The sequence below is a fragment of the Hemicordylus capensis genome, chromosome 3 (assembly GCF_027244095.1).
Source record: "Hemicordylus capensis ecotype Gifberg chromosome 3, rHemCap1.1.pri, whole genome shotgun sequence".
Taxonomy (NCBI): Eukaryota; Metazoa; Chordata; class Lepidosauria; order Squamata; family Cordylidae; genus Hemicordylus; species Hemicordylus capensis.
In genome coordinates, this window is record NC_069659.1 from 353,058,063 (window position 1) to 353,073,077 (window position 15,015).

The window sequence follows — 15,015 nt, forward strand, 5'->3', positions numbered from 1 at the left end:
GTCTGGCAGCAGGCCGCACCCTCGTCTAGTTTGAAACTGTTACAGGCAGCAACCTGGTTGCCAAAGTGCAGTTTCATCAGAAGCGGGGCGGGAAATGCCTGAGGCCATAACAGAAGCTGCTTGTCCTGAGAAGAACAAGGCCGGCCTCTGTGTGGCAGCAACAGAGGGCCACAGCTACACACAGAGCCCCACACGTGGGAGGGGAGACTCCCACTCAAGACTGACTTGTTCACAAACGGACTTGCGTGCAGCAAGGTTTCCTCACAGGAAGGAACATGCGTGCTCTCTCTCTCATGCAGCCTGATTTTATCATATGCACACAAGTGTCCACACACAGAACTGATCCACCACACGGCCACAGCTATCTGCTGAAAGGCTGTGCCCTGGCCTGGAGCCTAGTGGGTGCATGGCATTGCTGGCTACCATCATGTTTCCATCTGTGTGGTGTGGCTACTATGTGCACCCAGCGCAAAATGGCCCTCAACTGACTGCAGCACTTCCAGAAGTGGACTGGTGCACAGAGTGCTCAGTGGGGCGTTTGTCCATTGGATCATGGAACTGGCCTCACATCCAATCGAGCAGCCTGCACCAATCACTTGAGACGGATCTTGGCACATGCCACCAGTGCAGTTCCTTAGGAACATAGGGACATCGGAAGCTGCCATATCCTGAGTCAGACCATTGGTCTATCCAGCTCAGTATTGTCTTCACAGACTGGCAGCGGCTTCTCCAAGGTTGCAGGCAGAAAGCTCTCTCAGCCCTATCTTGGAGAAGCCAGGGAGGGAACTTGGAACCTTCTGCTCTTCCCAGAGCCACTCCATCCCCTGAGGGGACTATCTTACAGTGCTCACACTTCTAGTCTCCTATTCATATGCAACCAGGGCAGACCCTGCTTAGCTAAGGGACAAGTCATGCTTGCTACCACAAGACCAGCTGAATCAAGAGACAGACATAGGTGTAAGCAAGGGGGAAATGGCATGTGCACAAGAAAAGGCCTGTGTGAGTTTGTGGCTAGAGGTTTTGCTTTTCCACATGGCCAGGAAGCTCCCTGGATGGGTCTTGGAGAAGCCACATGCTTAGGCACATTAGCACACATGTAAGAGCCCTTCCTATGCATGCACAGATATGCACATCCTGCAAATAGACACACACACACACACACACACACACACAAAATTTTCTAATAACACACTTAGTCTGGTTTTTATCAGTGTTGTTGTCAGCAGATTTTTTAATGCCACCTTTCCATTCAGAAAATGCCCAAGGCAACTTACAAAATCAAGGTCTACAAAATCAAAATACAATTAAATCAGAACAACCATGAGACAACAGGATGTTCTGTCTCACACACACACACAAACACCCCGTTCCTGGATGGTCTCCTCCTCTTCATGGGCAGCACAAAGCGGAGCGGCTGAGAGGGGTGCTGTGTTGGGGTTGAACAGGGACAGTTGCTTTTCCCCAGCTTAGCATAAGAGAGCCACCACTTTGAAAGGCGCTTCTTTGCCCTGCGGGGTGTGTGTGTGTGTGTGGGGGGGTGTGATTCCCAAACCAGTGTGCTACAAGAAGGCCTGAAGATTGTTCCCTCTTCCAGAAGAGCTCCCCATGTAAAAAGAAAGTTGCACGAGGCAGAAACCCAGGGGCGGATTAAGCTTTTTGTTGCCCGTCGGCAGGTAAGGATTTGTCGCCCCCTCTGGGGACAGCGCGGCGGGATGGGGTGACGGGGCCAGCGGCAGGGAGAGCGAGCCCCTTCCCAAGTGACTGAATGGCCCTGTGGCACACACGGAGAAAGGCCCCAAACGGGCTGCCTGCAGACAGGGCCATTCAGTCACTTGGGAAGGGGCTCTCTCTCGCTGCCTCCGTCACCCCATCCCGCTGCACAGGCAGCAGTATTAGAAGGTAAATGGGGGGGGGTTTACTTTCCTCTCGCCCCCTCCCCACAGCTGCCCCCAGAGAGGGGCAGCAAATGTTGAGGAGCGGCAAATTGCCGCTCCTCAAATTTTGCTGCTGGAGGCAAACGCCTACTCTGCCTCTCTATTAATCCGCCACTGCAGAAACCTGCAACAACAGTCACTGGGAGGATGCTGTTTGGGGCTGGATAGGGGCAGTTGCTTTCTCCCTGCTACGTACAAGGTAACCACCACTTGAAAAGTTACCTCACTGCCCAGTTAGCAGAGACATTACCATAATGCATTATACTACACATGGGGCTACCTTTGAGAATTCCTTGGAATTCAGTTAGTTCAGAAAGGGCTTGCTGTTCCTCAGACGCTGGAAATTTGCTGCCAGTCAAAGCAGACAGTTCTGAGCTGGATGGACCAATGTGGTGTGACCCAATCCAAGGATGTTTCAGACGTCTGATTAAGCCTGGAGTGGATTTACACTCAATTAAGCTTGAATTTATACATTCGCGTAAGCTTGGATTTATACTCAAGTTTGGAGCTACACATCCACTTCAGCTTGAATTCAGCTTGTTCAGGGAGCCTCTTTAGGTCAATGACAGAGTCCGTGCTGAAGGTCCCAGGTTCAGTCTTGAGTTTAAAAGGTCTTCTGCAACATGGCAGGAAATATCTCTGCCTGAGACTTGCTGCCGGGCAGACAGCACTAAATCTGACTCAGAACAAGGCAGCACCGTATGTTCAGACTGTGTTCATGTAGAAAAGAGACCTGAAAAATCAAGTAATTTCTTACAGCGAAAGGTTCAATAGGTAAGAACTAACTTCATCTGATGCATTAAATTAACAGAGGAGTTCTTGGGTATGTATATGGGTAGAAAGGTACAGTGAATAAAGAGTAGCATTGCCAAGTGGGACAGGAAACATGCTTTCAGTGCAGGCTTATAAGCAGGAGTGTGATACTGACCTGCACACGGCTGAGCGTACCATCACAGTGCAGTAGAGTACATGCTCTCTGAAGGGCCTATGTATGTGGAGACCAACTCAAATATATGGAAACGCAGTTCACCCTTTCCCACCCACACACCCGTGCAGGGAAGACTGTACACACTTGACGCACAAAAGAACCTCAAATACAAGCACACCCACTCATGTCAGTCACACGCAAGCAGCACTCTCACTCGGAAGAAGGCGGGGTGGGACCTGCCCGCTTTGGCAAACACCTTGAATTATTGCATGCACAACTGCCTTTCTGCGGGCTGATGGGGCACTTTCCGGGAGCTTGTTCCTCTTCCTCCCTTGCCAAGGGCATTGCCCCATCCCCGGCCTGGATGGCAACTGAATTGACAGAGATCAGCTATAAGGCTTCCCACTGCTGCGGGCCCTCAGTGCAGCCCTACTGGGACCTGCAAAATAAGAACATAAGAAGAGCCCTGCTGGATCAGGCCCAATAATGCCCATCTAGTCCAGCATCCTGTTTCACACAGTGGGCATGCCTTCTCTCCTGCCATAACTCCCCTGCAACTGGTTCTCAGAGCCATCCTGCCTTTGAGACCGGAGGTGGCCCACAGCCCTCTGACTACTAGCCATTGATGGACCTCTCCTCCATGAAGTTATCCAAACCCCTCTTAAAGACATCCAGGTTGTTGGCTGTCACCACGTCCTGTGGCAGAGAGTTCCACAAGTGGATCACGTGTTGTGTGAAAAAGTACTTGCACTCTTCAGACACCCAGCAAGGACCTCATGTGATTTAGTAACACAGGTTGCTGCCTTACACCAAGGCAGACTCTTGGTCCATCTAGCTCAGCATTATCTACAGTGGCTGGCAGCAGCTTTCCAAGGTCTGAGGCAGGAATCTCCCCCAGCCCTACCTGGAGATACCAAGGATTGAACCTGGGGTCTTCTGCATGCATATGCTCGTCCACTGAGCTTTGGCCACATCCCCTAAGGGTCATATCTTACAGTGCTCGTTTGTAATCACCCATCCAAATGCAAACCAAGGCACAGCCAAGAAGACTATTTAGGGGACGGGGATGAGGCCACTCTGGGAAGAGAATCTGAGGTCCCAGGTTCCCTCCCTGGCATCTATCTCCAATATCGGGCTAAGAGATATTCCAGCCTGCAACCTTGGGGAAGCCAGTCTGGGTAGACAATACTGAGCTAGATGGACCAAGGGTCTGACTCAGTATATGGCAGCTTCCTGTGTTCCTACGAAGAAATTACCCTTTGAGAGCTGCCCTTCCTTCTAATGACCATTCTTCTCACACCTTTCTCTGTGGCTGCCAGTGGAGCCCCATTGTGAACTGAGTTGAGCCTCAACTCTAGGCACCGGGTTTCCTAACAATGACTTGAGACAGCTGTGGACCTTGGAGTACAAGAAGTTCAAAGCTGCAAAGGGGACAATTCATACTCACTACTACAAGACCAGCTTTCCTCCCTATAGCCCACCTCCCTAGATCTCTGTAGATCTGCCAGGAAGAGAGGTCTGCTTCATGTGCCTGCTGAAGCTTGTTTATCATCCATGCAGGACAGGGCCTTCTCAGTGATTGCCCCTTGGTTGTGGAACTCACTCTCCATTGAGACCTGTATGCCCCCCCTCCCCTTTGATTTTTTTTTTTTTTTTTTTGGTAAAGCCCTTTTTATTCAGGCTTTTGGCCAGTGAATAAAGCCAAAAGGGTGGTGGGAGTTGTAGTCCAACAATATTTGGGGACCCCAGGATGAGAATCCCTGTGTTAAGCTTTAAGCCCACTTCAGAAATTAATCACCTGGATACACTGTACCCCAGGTAAAGCGGGAACGGGAGTGCACTGGCTATCCATGCTCCTCCGCACTGCTTGCCACACCCCTGGGTCTCCCTGTCTTCAGCACTGGTTTGCAGAAGCAGGTGTCACATGCAGGGAAATTTCCTCCTTTCATGATTTGGAACAAGCGCTGAAGATGAGGATAGCAGGGGTGTGGCTGCGATGGACGTCAGGAGCAGGAGATGCGGCTAGCTGGCACTCCCTCATTGCCTCTGAGCCTGGGCACGACTTACCCAATTATGATGCCTGAAGAGGGATTCCGTGGGAATGGGTGGCATCTTTTGACCTTCAGAGCAGTCCAGTACTAACCACACACACACACGACACAAAGTCTTATGGGGCACGCATAAATCCTAGGAGTGTGCATAAATCCTACCATGTTTGAAATGCGATATCTGAAGGTTAAGCACAATTCAGCTCAGGACATTTCCCGGATAAATAAATCTGGAGTGCCGACAGACAGGCCCTGACTTGTCCAAGAGCATCTGGGGAATGTGTGTTGGAGGGCAGCGAGGCAGCAACTGGCGAATGCCAGCGGCTCCTTTGCAGCTCCAGCGGGAGATTTGTGCTTTGGTGTCATCCTCCTGGAGCAAACTGTGCCCTGAGAGAAGAAAGAGAAGGAAGTGAGAGGAAGGGTGGTCTTCTCCAGATCTTGCAGGCCAGTCCTAGCATGCTGCAGAGAGCAGTTCTCCAAAGTCCTCCTCCAATAAAGACCAAAGCAGCAGACTGGAAACAGAAAGTGCATCACAGTGAGAATCTGTGCCAAACAGGACGAATGACCCAGCTGGGCCTGCCATTATGCCATGGCAGGGGTTCTCAAACATGGGTCCTAAATGTTGTTGGACTACAACTCCCATCATCCTCTGCCACGATAGCAGAGGATGATGGGAGTTGTAATCTAACAGCAGCTGGGGACCCAAGTTTGAGAACTGCTGTGAGATGACTAGCTGCAAAATGGGCTGGGACTATCCTACCTTTATATTTGTGTTGTTTAGAAGAGGGAAGGGAGAGAATCTTCCTCATCTTCCGACCTTGCTTAAGCACTGAGGGCCAAGGGCTTGGATATATTAAGGAGGCCTACAACCCACTGGTAGAGCACAGACTTTACTTGGAGAAGGCCCCAGATTCTGGGCTTGGCACCTCCCAGTTGGAGGACTGGGAAAGAACTTTGCCTTGAATAGTTGTTTCCAGTCAGAGAAGATCTGGCTTCTGTCACCCCTGCTTTAGTCATGACACATTTGGATTATTGCACTGCACTCTACATGTGGCTACCCTTGAAAAGTATTCGGAAACTACAGATGGTGCAGAATGCGGCTGCCAGATTGCTCTCTGGGACAGCTTGCAGCGCACATATTACTTCAGTCTTGAAGGCGTTGTACTGGCTGCCAATCTGTTTCTGGGTACAATTCAAAGTGCTGGCTATCACTTTTAAAGCCCCAGAGAAGTTTGTACCTTAGGGACTGTCTGCTCCCAACTGAATCTACCCACTTGACTAGATCGGCTGGGAGCCGATACCTGCTGAGGCCTGTTTGTGGAGCACGCACGGCAGGGCCTTCTCAGTGGCTGCCCCCAGGTGCTCTCAGCTGAGTCCTGCATGGATGGCTCCCTCTCTCCCATCCTTTAGGAAGAGAGTGAAGACTGCTCTTTTTGTTCAGGCTTTTGGCCAATAAGCAGCCCTTTGCTCTCTTTTTTTTCATTTTTAGCTGCATTTGTTCTGTTTTTATTGAATTGTTTTTGTCTTGTAATTAAATGTCCTGGGGTCTTAGGAGAAAGGGCGGCCAATAACTAGCTAAGTAAGTAAGGCTAAGCTAGATGAGCCTGACTTGGTAGAAGGCAGTTTTGTGTGTTGGTTAAGGGGAGAGCCCAGAGCTTGGCAGTAGAGCACATGTCTCCTTGCAGAAGGTCTCTGGTTCAGTTTCCAGGACTGGGGAAAACCCACCCTGAGACAGGGGAATTTTGAGTGGGTCAAATGGGGGTGGGTGGGTGGGTGTTGGAGCATGGCAAACTTTGTGGAAGGGACCAACTACCTGCTGATTCTTTTTAACCAGACATTTTCCAGTTCTGCAAACAAGCTTTCATTGTTCAGCTGAAGCTGCCACTAAATCCTGTTTTTGGAGAAAATCTTAGATGCCTCCTGCATAGATCTGCATAGAAAATCTTAGATGCCTCCTGCAATTTGTTCTCCAACAATGTGGCAAAGCATGCATTCTTTTCCAGCGAGCCAATTTGTGAATGCATATTCACAGCAGAAGTCTCCCGTGGAGGAATTTCCCACCTCTTGGGGAGGGAGCAAATAACAATCCCCTGGTTAAAGTGAGGCCTGCTTAATATCTGACATTTCCCCCTTACCTGTATGGTTGGAGCCAGCCAAGTCTATCTGAAGAGGCCTCAGACATGCCAACCAGCTACTGGGAATTATTCCAAAATCTTGTACTAATTAGTTCCTTAACTCCATATAATCCATGCACTCAGACAGGGAACATTTTAACATAGTCAGTCGGGCTGGCTTCACCACACAGCCGGCTGACTTTTCTCCCTGGAGACATTTGCTGTGAATTGGTTTTCAGGAGAAGGTGCGTCAGTTTTCCCTTTCTCCCGCCTCAGTTTCAAGAAATGGCCTATCCTACGACTGCAATGCACAGGATCGCATTATAAATTCGACTGAACTGTAGGGTTTTTTTCTGAGTAAAGAAGCATGTCAATTAATTGGTTAAGTTAGGCCTGGCTCACACAATTGTTTAAACCTACGTTTAATGTGGGTTACTGAAATTAGTGTGATTGTGCGAATCCATGCCAAGGCAGGAACCTCAGATTCATCTTGGACCTTGGCGTGGGCTCACATATCGGTAACCTACGCTACACCTAGATTTGAATGATTGTGTGAGCCAGGCCCATATTGATGAAACAAAATTGTAATTGACTGGAAAAGGTGCCCCCTGATTAATGAATAGTTGACTTTTTTAAAAAAGTTAATTATCCTATATAATAAAAGGCTAAGTGAGTGGCCGTGGCTTTGGAACGTTGGGGATCTGCGTCCCTGCCTCCCTGGGCTGTTCTGGGCCTGCGCGAAGCACAGGCCCAGAAGAGCCCAAGGGACACAGGACCTCAGACACCAGTGTCCCACAGCCACGGGCGGCCATTAGCCGGTGTGTGGCGGCGGGGGAAAGTGAGGAGGCCGAGGCAACCAGAAGCGGCCGCCCTGAAAAAGGCGAGGGCAATGGCGGCGGGGGAAGACCGAGACGGGGGACAGGGAAGCTGGGCGAGGTGGCGGCGAAGCCGCCAACGAGGCCCCTGCCCGCTCACAGCCGTCGCCGCCGCCTGCTCACCCGCCCTCCCAGCTGCCCAAAATGAAGCTGGGCAAGGTGGCGGCAAAGCCGCCAACGAGGCCCCCGCCCGCTCACAGCCGCCGCCGCCTGCTCACCCGCCCTCCCAGCTGCCCAAAATCACCTTCCCCGCTCCCCCCCAAAAAAGATTAAGGGCCAAAATGGCCCATGAGAAGGTCGCCGCCCCCGCCTATCGCCCTCCCGCCCACCCAGCTGCCAAAGACCACCTTACCCGCTCCAGCCCGAGGGAAAAGAGAGGCGCTCACGAGCAGAGCTCCTCTCTGTGCTAAGTCACTGCTCAAACTGCCGCTATGGATGCAAAGGACGCCTATTGCGTCCATTGCGACAGTATGGGCAGCAGCTTAACACAGAGAGTAGCTCTGTTTCCGAGTTCCTCTCTTCTCCTTCGGGCTGGAGCGGGTAAGGTGGGCTCCGGCAGCTGGGTGCGCGGGAGGGCAATAGGCGGGGGCGGCCACCTTCTCATGGGCCATTTTGGCCGTTATTCATCCACCCCCCCCAAAAAATAAGTAAAAGCAAAATAAGGAAGAACAAAAACAGAGACAACAACAAAACAAAAAACAAAAAGAGAGAGGGGACAAGGGGGGGGGGAAGAGACAGAAAGAGAGAGAGAGAGAGAGAGAAAAGACGGGATAGAAAGCTAGCGCCCGTTATCATAACGGGCTTAAAAATACTAGTTTTAATATAAGAAATTACAAAAACTGTGAGTGGCGGAAGCATCTTAAAAGAGGTATTCACAATAGCTTCATCCTCACACAGGAGGGAATCCCTCTTCTGAAATGCTATCTGCTAAAGCATGTGTCAGTATCATCTAAGAACTAGCAAAGAATGTTTTTCTTTCCTTTTATTTATATGCAGCTATATGTAGATTTAATCGATTGATTGACTGACTGACTAAACCTCACACAATTAATTAACTTGGGGTGGTGCGTGCTTGCTACATATCCAACACACATACAGTCTTCTGAGGACTGGGACCTGGGGGTGGGATTTGTTTGACTAGTAACTGGGTTAGCCTAGCACTGATTGGCCAGGAACATTTAACTCTGCTTCTTAAAAAATCATAACTTAACTTCCTTCCTTTCCCCCAGGAGCTGGGTGCTGATTGGCTGCTTTCCCCCCCTTTTTAGGCAGCAAGCCCCTCTCTTACTGGAGCTGATTTAAATGTTTAAAGGGTTGCACAACTCAAATGCCCTGGTGGGCCTGAACCATCAACAACTTGGGGTGCAGGGGCCAAGGTCAATTTTCAGCACATTATTACATCAAATTGAAAGAGATTATTAGTGACTTGTGGATCTGTTCCCTGTCAATGGGCCCATAGTTTTAACCAAGGAGAGTGGCCAGAGAAAAGGTCCTGTCCCTGCTCATTGAGTGGGGGCCCCCCTGGAGTGCATGCCAGCCCCACACAAATGCTGTCTTCTCCTCTCCCTAAATGGTTGTTGCTTTCCGCCTGCAATGTTAGGTATGCTTACACGGGAGTAAGCCTCACTGGGCATACCAGTGGAGCATATTTCTGAGAAAGTCTGCACAGGAAGGCACTATAAGGCCGTTTCCAGCTCTTGTGTTGCTGCAGGATACCTGGGGGCCAGTGAAATAGTCACTGCGGGCTGAATCTGGTTTAAATGCAGTGAAGAAAGGGTTACAAAAGATCAAATAAATACTGAACAAATACTGGAGCAGACAAGCATGCTGCATGTTTGGGGCCATCCAGAGGTGCACCTAGGTAATTTTTGAGCCTGGACTTAAAGCCCTTTGGAGGCCCCCCTCCCCTGCAAATTAAGCACCATCATGCTCGGCTGGGCGACCACGCCACCCGGGACAGACGAAAGAGGATCTGGGGGGGGGGCGAAGGGGCTGTGGAGGGCCTGGTCTTTGGCCCGGAAGTCCAGGGGTAAGAGCACATCTGGTGACATCCCCCCTCCAAATAAAGCTAAAATCCTGACCAAATCATGGAGGGGGAGGTTCAGCCAATGGGCTGTAAGTGTGCCAGTCGAGGAGCAAAGCTGGGGCCGGGAGGGAAGGAGAGCTTGCTTGCTCCGCAGCAGAAACAAGAAAGCCACTTGTTCCTTTTGGATGCCACATTTGTCTTGGCTCTCAGGGTTCCGCAAGCAGCTCCTTCCCTCTTTTCTTTTCTTTTCTTTTCTTTTCTTTTCTTTTCTTTTCTTTTCTTTTCTTCCCAGAGAACATAGATGCCATCTCTGACTGAAGCTATTCCTGGAGATTCTCTCCAAACCCCAAACCCCACCCTCATTATTCCCCCCGCCCACAGTTTTTCACATCATCAAGCCATTAAAATCTCTGGGAATATTTTTCTATATTTTATGACTGGAGGCTTGAGGCTGATCTTGGAAGACTGGCAGCCTTACCAAACAATGTGGTTGAAATACAGTAGAACCACATTCCACAGCACAATGGTTTTGTGGCTTGGGTCGCCGGGTGATGGACTACAGCTCCCATCATGCCCAGCCGCAATAGGCGAAGAACCACCAGCAGCTACAGCCAGAAACCTTATTTCTAAGATAAGAAATTATTTGGGCTTATTATTTCACTGTATGTGAAGCCCTTTGAGAAGGCTTGGCCTGAAAGGTGCTATACAGGTAAACAGACGGATCTCTCTCCCTACTGCAAACATCCAGAATCATACCACCCAAATATGGGATCTACAGTAGCTCAGGGGTTCTCAGAATTGGCTCGCCAGATGTTGGACTACAACTCCCGTGATCCCCCACCACCATGGCCTTTGGCACAGGATGACGGGAGTTGTAGTCTATCTGGGGACCCAGGGTTGAGAGCTCCTGCATTAGAGCTAACAAGGCTTTAAGCATCTTGTGTAGTTTGGCCTTGGAGATGTCTGGAAATCCTTGTGGTATTTTTCCTCCTGTGGAGCAAACTTGGCTCCCCTCCACTTATGCAACGTTTTTGACAGCCATACTTATCTGCAAATCAAAGGCTGACTTGAGTCCTTTGTCTTCTGCATCCTTCCATGCTTCAAGTGGGCTGTCTGCTTTCATTCCCTCTGCCCCAATTCCTTTTTAAAATACAGCTTGCAAGTTTGCCTGATTTATCATTCACTCAGCACCTGGAAACAAAACAAAACAAAACATTTTTAGAGGGTTGAGAAACGGATCCCAGAGAGTGGGAGAAATGGATGCACAACATTAGAAACCGACCACTCCCCGACTTGCGCAGGGCACAGCTGGCTTCTGCCCCCCTGGTCTCTTCCCAGGCTTAGATGTGGAGAGAGAATTATATGTGTGGACACAGTGAGCGTGGTTCCACAGTGGATCCACCACCACTCGGAGTATGGATCTTTGACTCTGTGGGGAGAACCCAGGAGAGAGGGGGAGGCAGTCGAGAAGAGACCACCCGATGCCTGCTGTTGCTTCCGCTAGGCCAGGGGTTCTGTCTTCCTTTCTTGGCTTAAAGTGATTATAAATGTGAGCTGCTGTGGAGACTCCGGTAGAAAAGTAGGACACAAACCTATTTCCATTACCTCCACCCATCTGCTTGTCTATTAACTGTTAATTCTTAACTGAGTTCACAAACATTCTGTCCCATTGACTAAACCGGGGGGGGGGCAGTTTTGTTTTTTTCTTTCCTTTTTTCTTACTTTTGCTCCCTTAGGCTTTTTTCTACATATTTGTTGTACAAGGATATATATGCAGAGAATCCCGAGTCTCTTGATACCTCCCCCACTTGCCTGAAGGTGTTCCAGTTATCCATCCTTAAGGATCCCAAATTTCAACATTTCACAAACAGTATACAGTGGATGTAGATGTACCCTTAGGGTGAAAGTAGACACACACTGTGATGATTGGTTCCCCCTTTGCTTGTTTTATGGTTCTTGTACATTTTGTCCCACAGAGCAAATAGCAGCTTTGGGGGAGGGGGGGAGGGAAAGAAAACAATGTGGGGTAGAAGCGGAGAGCTGGTCTGGTGGTAGAAAGCATGACTTGTCCCCTCAGCTAAGCAGGGTCCACCCTGGTTGCATATGAATGGGTGACTTGATGTGTGAGCACTGCAAGATATTCCCCTCAGGGGATGGAGCCGCTCTGGGAAGAGTAGAAGGTTTCAAGTTCCCTCCCTGGCAGCATCTCCAAGACAGGGCTGAGAGAGACTCCTGCCTGCAACCTTGGAGAAGCTGCTGCCAGTCTGTGAAGACAATACTGAGCTAGATAGACCAAGGGTCTGACTCAGTATATGGCAGCTTCCTGTGTTCCTGTGTTAATGCTTCTTCCTCCCAGCCCTGCAGTGCCAATCTGATCTCCTCCCCGCCCCGCCCCACCCCAGCACCAGTAGGAAGGTGTCTGAACGACCCAGGGAGGCGCTAATCGAGGCACAGCTGCCTCTGGTTCCCAGCAGTTCCAGTTGCTCCTCTCTTCCCACTTCCACTCCACCCTGGCATTAATGAGAGCCATGCTGCCTGCAGGGTGGCCATTCACCAGGTAGAGCTGAATGTCCAGATAGATAGATAGATAGATAGATAGACAGATCGAAAGAAAGAAGCTACCAGAGCTGCCAGTAACCAGATGGCTGCTCCTTGTTTAGCGCCCCCTCCCTGGGCTGCTGTCCCCCCCCCCGCCCCCAGTCTGGTATGGTCCAGATACAAGCTAAGTTCTTGGCTGAGAACTGGGCCCAAGTTACTGGCCTGGGTTCCTTTGTTTTCCCCTGTAGCTACGTTATTTGGGGAGGTTTCGTTTGCTTGTTTCTCCACCGAGCTTGTCCTGCTAATATTAACAGTGTGGAGCAACCTGATCATGCCTTTAAAGACGAAAGCTGCTTCTGCTCAGACTCTGCAATGCATTCTCCCCAAGATCTGTTCCTCCCCAGTTCTGCCTGGTTTGGGCAAAGGCCTGTCCCCCCCACCCCCAACCATGTTCTTGGCCCTTCTTCCACACAGATGGACCCTGTGCTGGGAACGGTGCCACTGGCACAGAAGGAAGCTGGTGGGGATGGGTGGGGGGAGGCAGAGGGGGGAGTGCCAAAGGATTGCTGCAGTGGTTCCAAAGGAACCCAGCAAAGCTTGAGGCCTTGGGGTCCAAGTTGGACAGGCACAAGAAGCCCAGATGTTCCCTAGCCCCATCTGAGTCAGCAGCAGTCCTACCACCATTGAAATAGAGTTGCCAGCTTACCAGGGGGGAAAAATAACCTGGCCTGCTCTTGTGTCTTTAAACAGCAGCCTGATCTGATGTGCCAATTTCAGCACTTGAAATTTTCAGCAGCATGGAGACAAGTATCTGCTTATGTCTGCAGATCAAGCTGCAATTAAAAGCACAAGAGCAGGGGTTGGTTAAAAAAAAAAGTTGGTAACATTGAATGTTGGTCTCCTGTTTTGAAATCTGATTCCCTGTCTCCTGATTCTGCTTTTGTTCTGGTGCTCCCAAGGTTTCCTACAGAATGTTATTGGCAGTTAAGGTAGCTGTCCAAGACCTGAGCTTGTCGGATCACCATTACAAGAAAACAACAACAAAAAAGAACACAACAAAACCTTTTGTTATCCTCTGTAAATTAATTAAAAGAAACCCTGCAGAACCTGAGCAGATTGATCATAGCAGAGCTCCTGACAAGTTCTTAGTTCTTTTGCAATAAATTGAACGTTGCTGAACATGATCTGTTTAAAAGATGAGAGTTAAATTCCATCCTAGACTTCAGCATTAGCTCCTCTGCTGGCAAACTAAGCAAGCAAATGTCTAGAGTCTAGACTGAGGTTTACAAGCAGAATAGTGTAAGAATTCATTGTATAATGGAACCACTTAATGGTTTGATGTTTAGTGTACACTTAGCAACATAAACTCTGGATCAATGCAAACATTACATTCTGCCTTGTCCTTGTCTTCATTGTGAGTCAAGCAGAGAAGAGAGTCTTCAAAGTTAGAGCTCACAGTTTGGAGTCCTATCTTGCATTCCTTCCCACAACTCACCCTCTTCACACATTATGTTGAACACTGTACAATCTATGCACAGTGTACTCATGTACAGTTAATCACACATCATGCTCAATGCACATACAGCAGTACACTTCCTTTGTTCCCTGCATTTGAGGAGTCCATACCCAGGTTCACTTTTAAAATAAACTCACTTGCAGTCATTCACACAAAAATCTATTATTAATTTTTATTTTATTGTTTACATTTTATATCCCGCTCTTCCTCCAAGGAGCCCAGAGCGGTGTACTACATACTTAAGTTTCTCCTCACAACAACCCTGTAGAGTAGGTTAGGCTGAGAGAGAAGTGACTGGCCCAGAGTCACCCAGCAAGTCTCATGGCTGAATGGGGAGTTGAACTCAGGTCTTCCCAACCCTAGTTGGGCACTCTAACCACTACACCACACTGGCCATGATGTTTTATGCACATACAACATAATGTCTGAATAGGGCTGTAGACATGCTTAATTCCTCGAAGAGGGACGCTGTAGGCACTCTCTTCTATAGCAGGGTGAAGTGCCTTCAGTCTTGCCTGGATGGCTCATTTTATTAGAACCTCTGTGGTTTAATTGTGTTGTCAATTGACTAAACAGGAGGGCGGACTCAGGATGTCTTAACAATTAAGGCTGTTTTAATCTTGTTTAAACAATCAATCTGCACTAAACGTTCCTTAGACTAAGAAGCGACATGCTGGGTAGAACCCAGATCCATTGAGTCCAGCACTCTCTTCGATCTACCTTAACATAATAGTATAAGAACAGCGCTGCTGGATCAGGCCCAAGGCCTATCGAGTCCAGCATCCTGTTTCCCATAGTGGCCCACTGGATGCCTCTGGGAAGACCACAGGCAAGAACTGAGGTCATGCCCTCTCTCTCGCTGTTGCTGCCCTGCAAGTGGTCTTGAGGGGCATCTCGCCTCTGAGGCTGGGCTAGTAACCACTGATAGACCTGTCCTCTGTGAAGTGATATTGTCTGCCCCGTTTAAAGCCATGCAAGCTAGTGGCCATCACCACATCCTGTGGCAGAGAATTCCATAGATTAATTATGTGTGGTG

At 49.4% G+C, this 15,015-nt stretch overlaps 1 long non-coding RNA gene across 1 annotated transcript; it reads right to left on the minus strand.

Annotated features, from left to right (window-relative positions):
• Positions 1 to 1,211: 1,211 nt before the first annotated feature.
• Positions 1,212 to 7,617, minus strand: LOC128351320 (uncharacterized). Its single transcript, XR_008319707.1, has 3 exons — positions 7,046 to 7,617; positions 5,073 to 5,297; positions 1,212 to 2,667 (listed from the first exon to the last, which is right to left on the minus strand). It is a non-coding gene; the product is annotated as an uncharacterized LOC128351320 (long non-coding RNA).
• Positions 7,618 to 15,015: the final 7,398 nt, after the last annotated feature.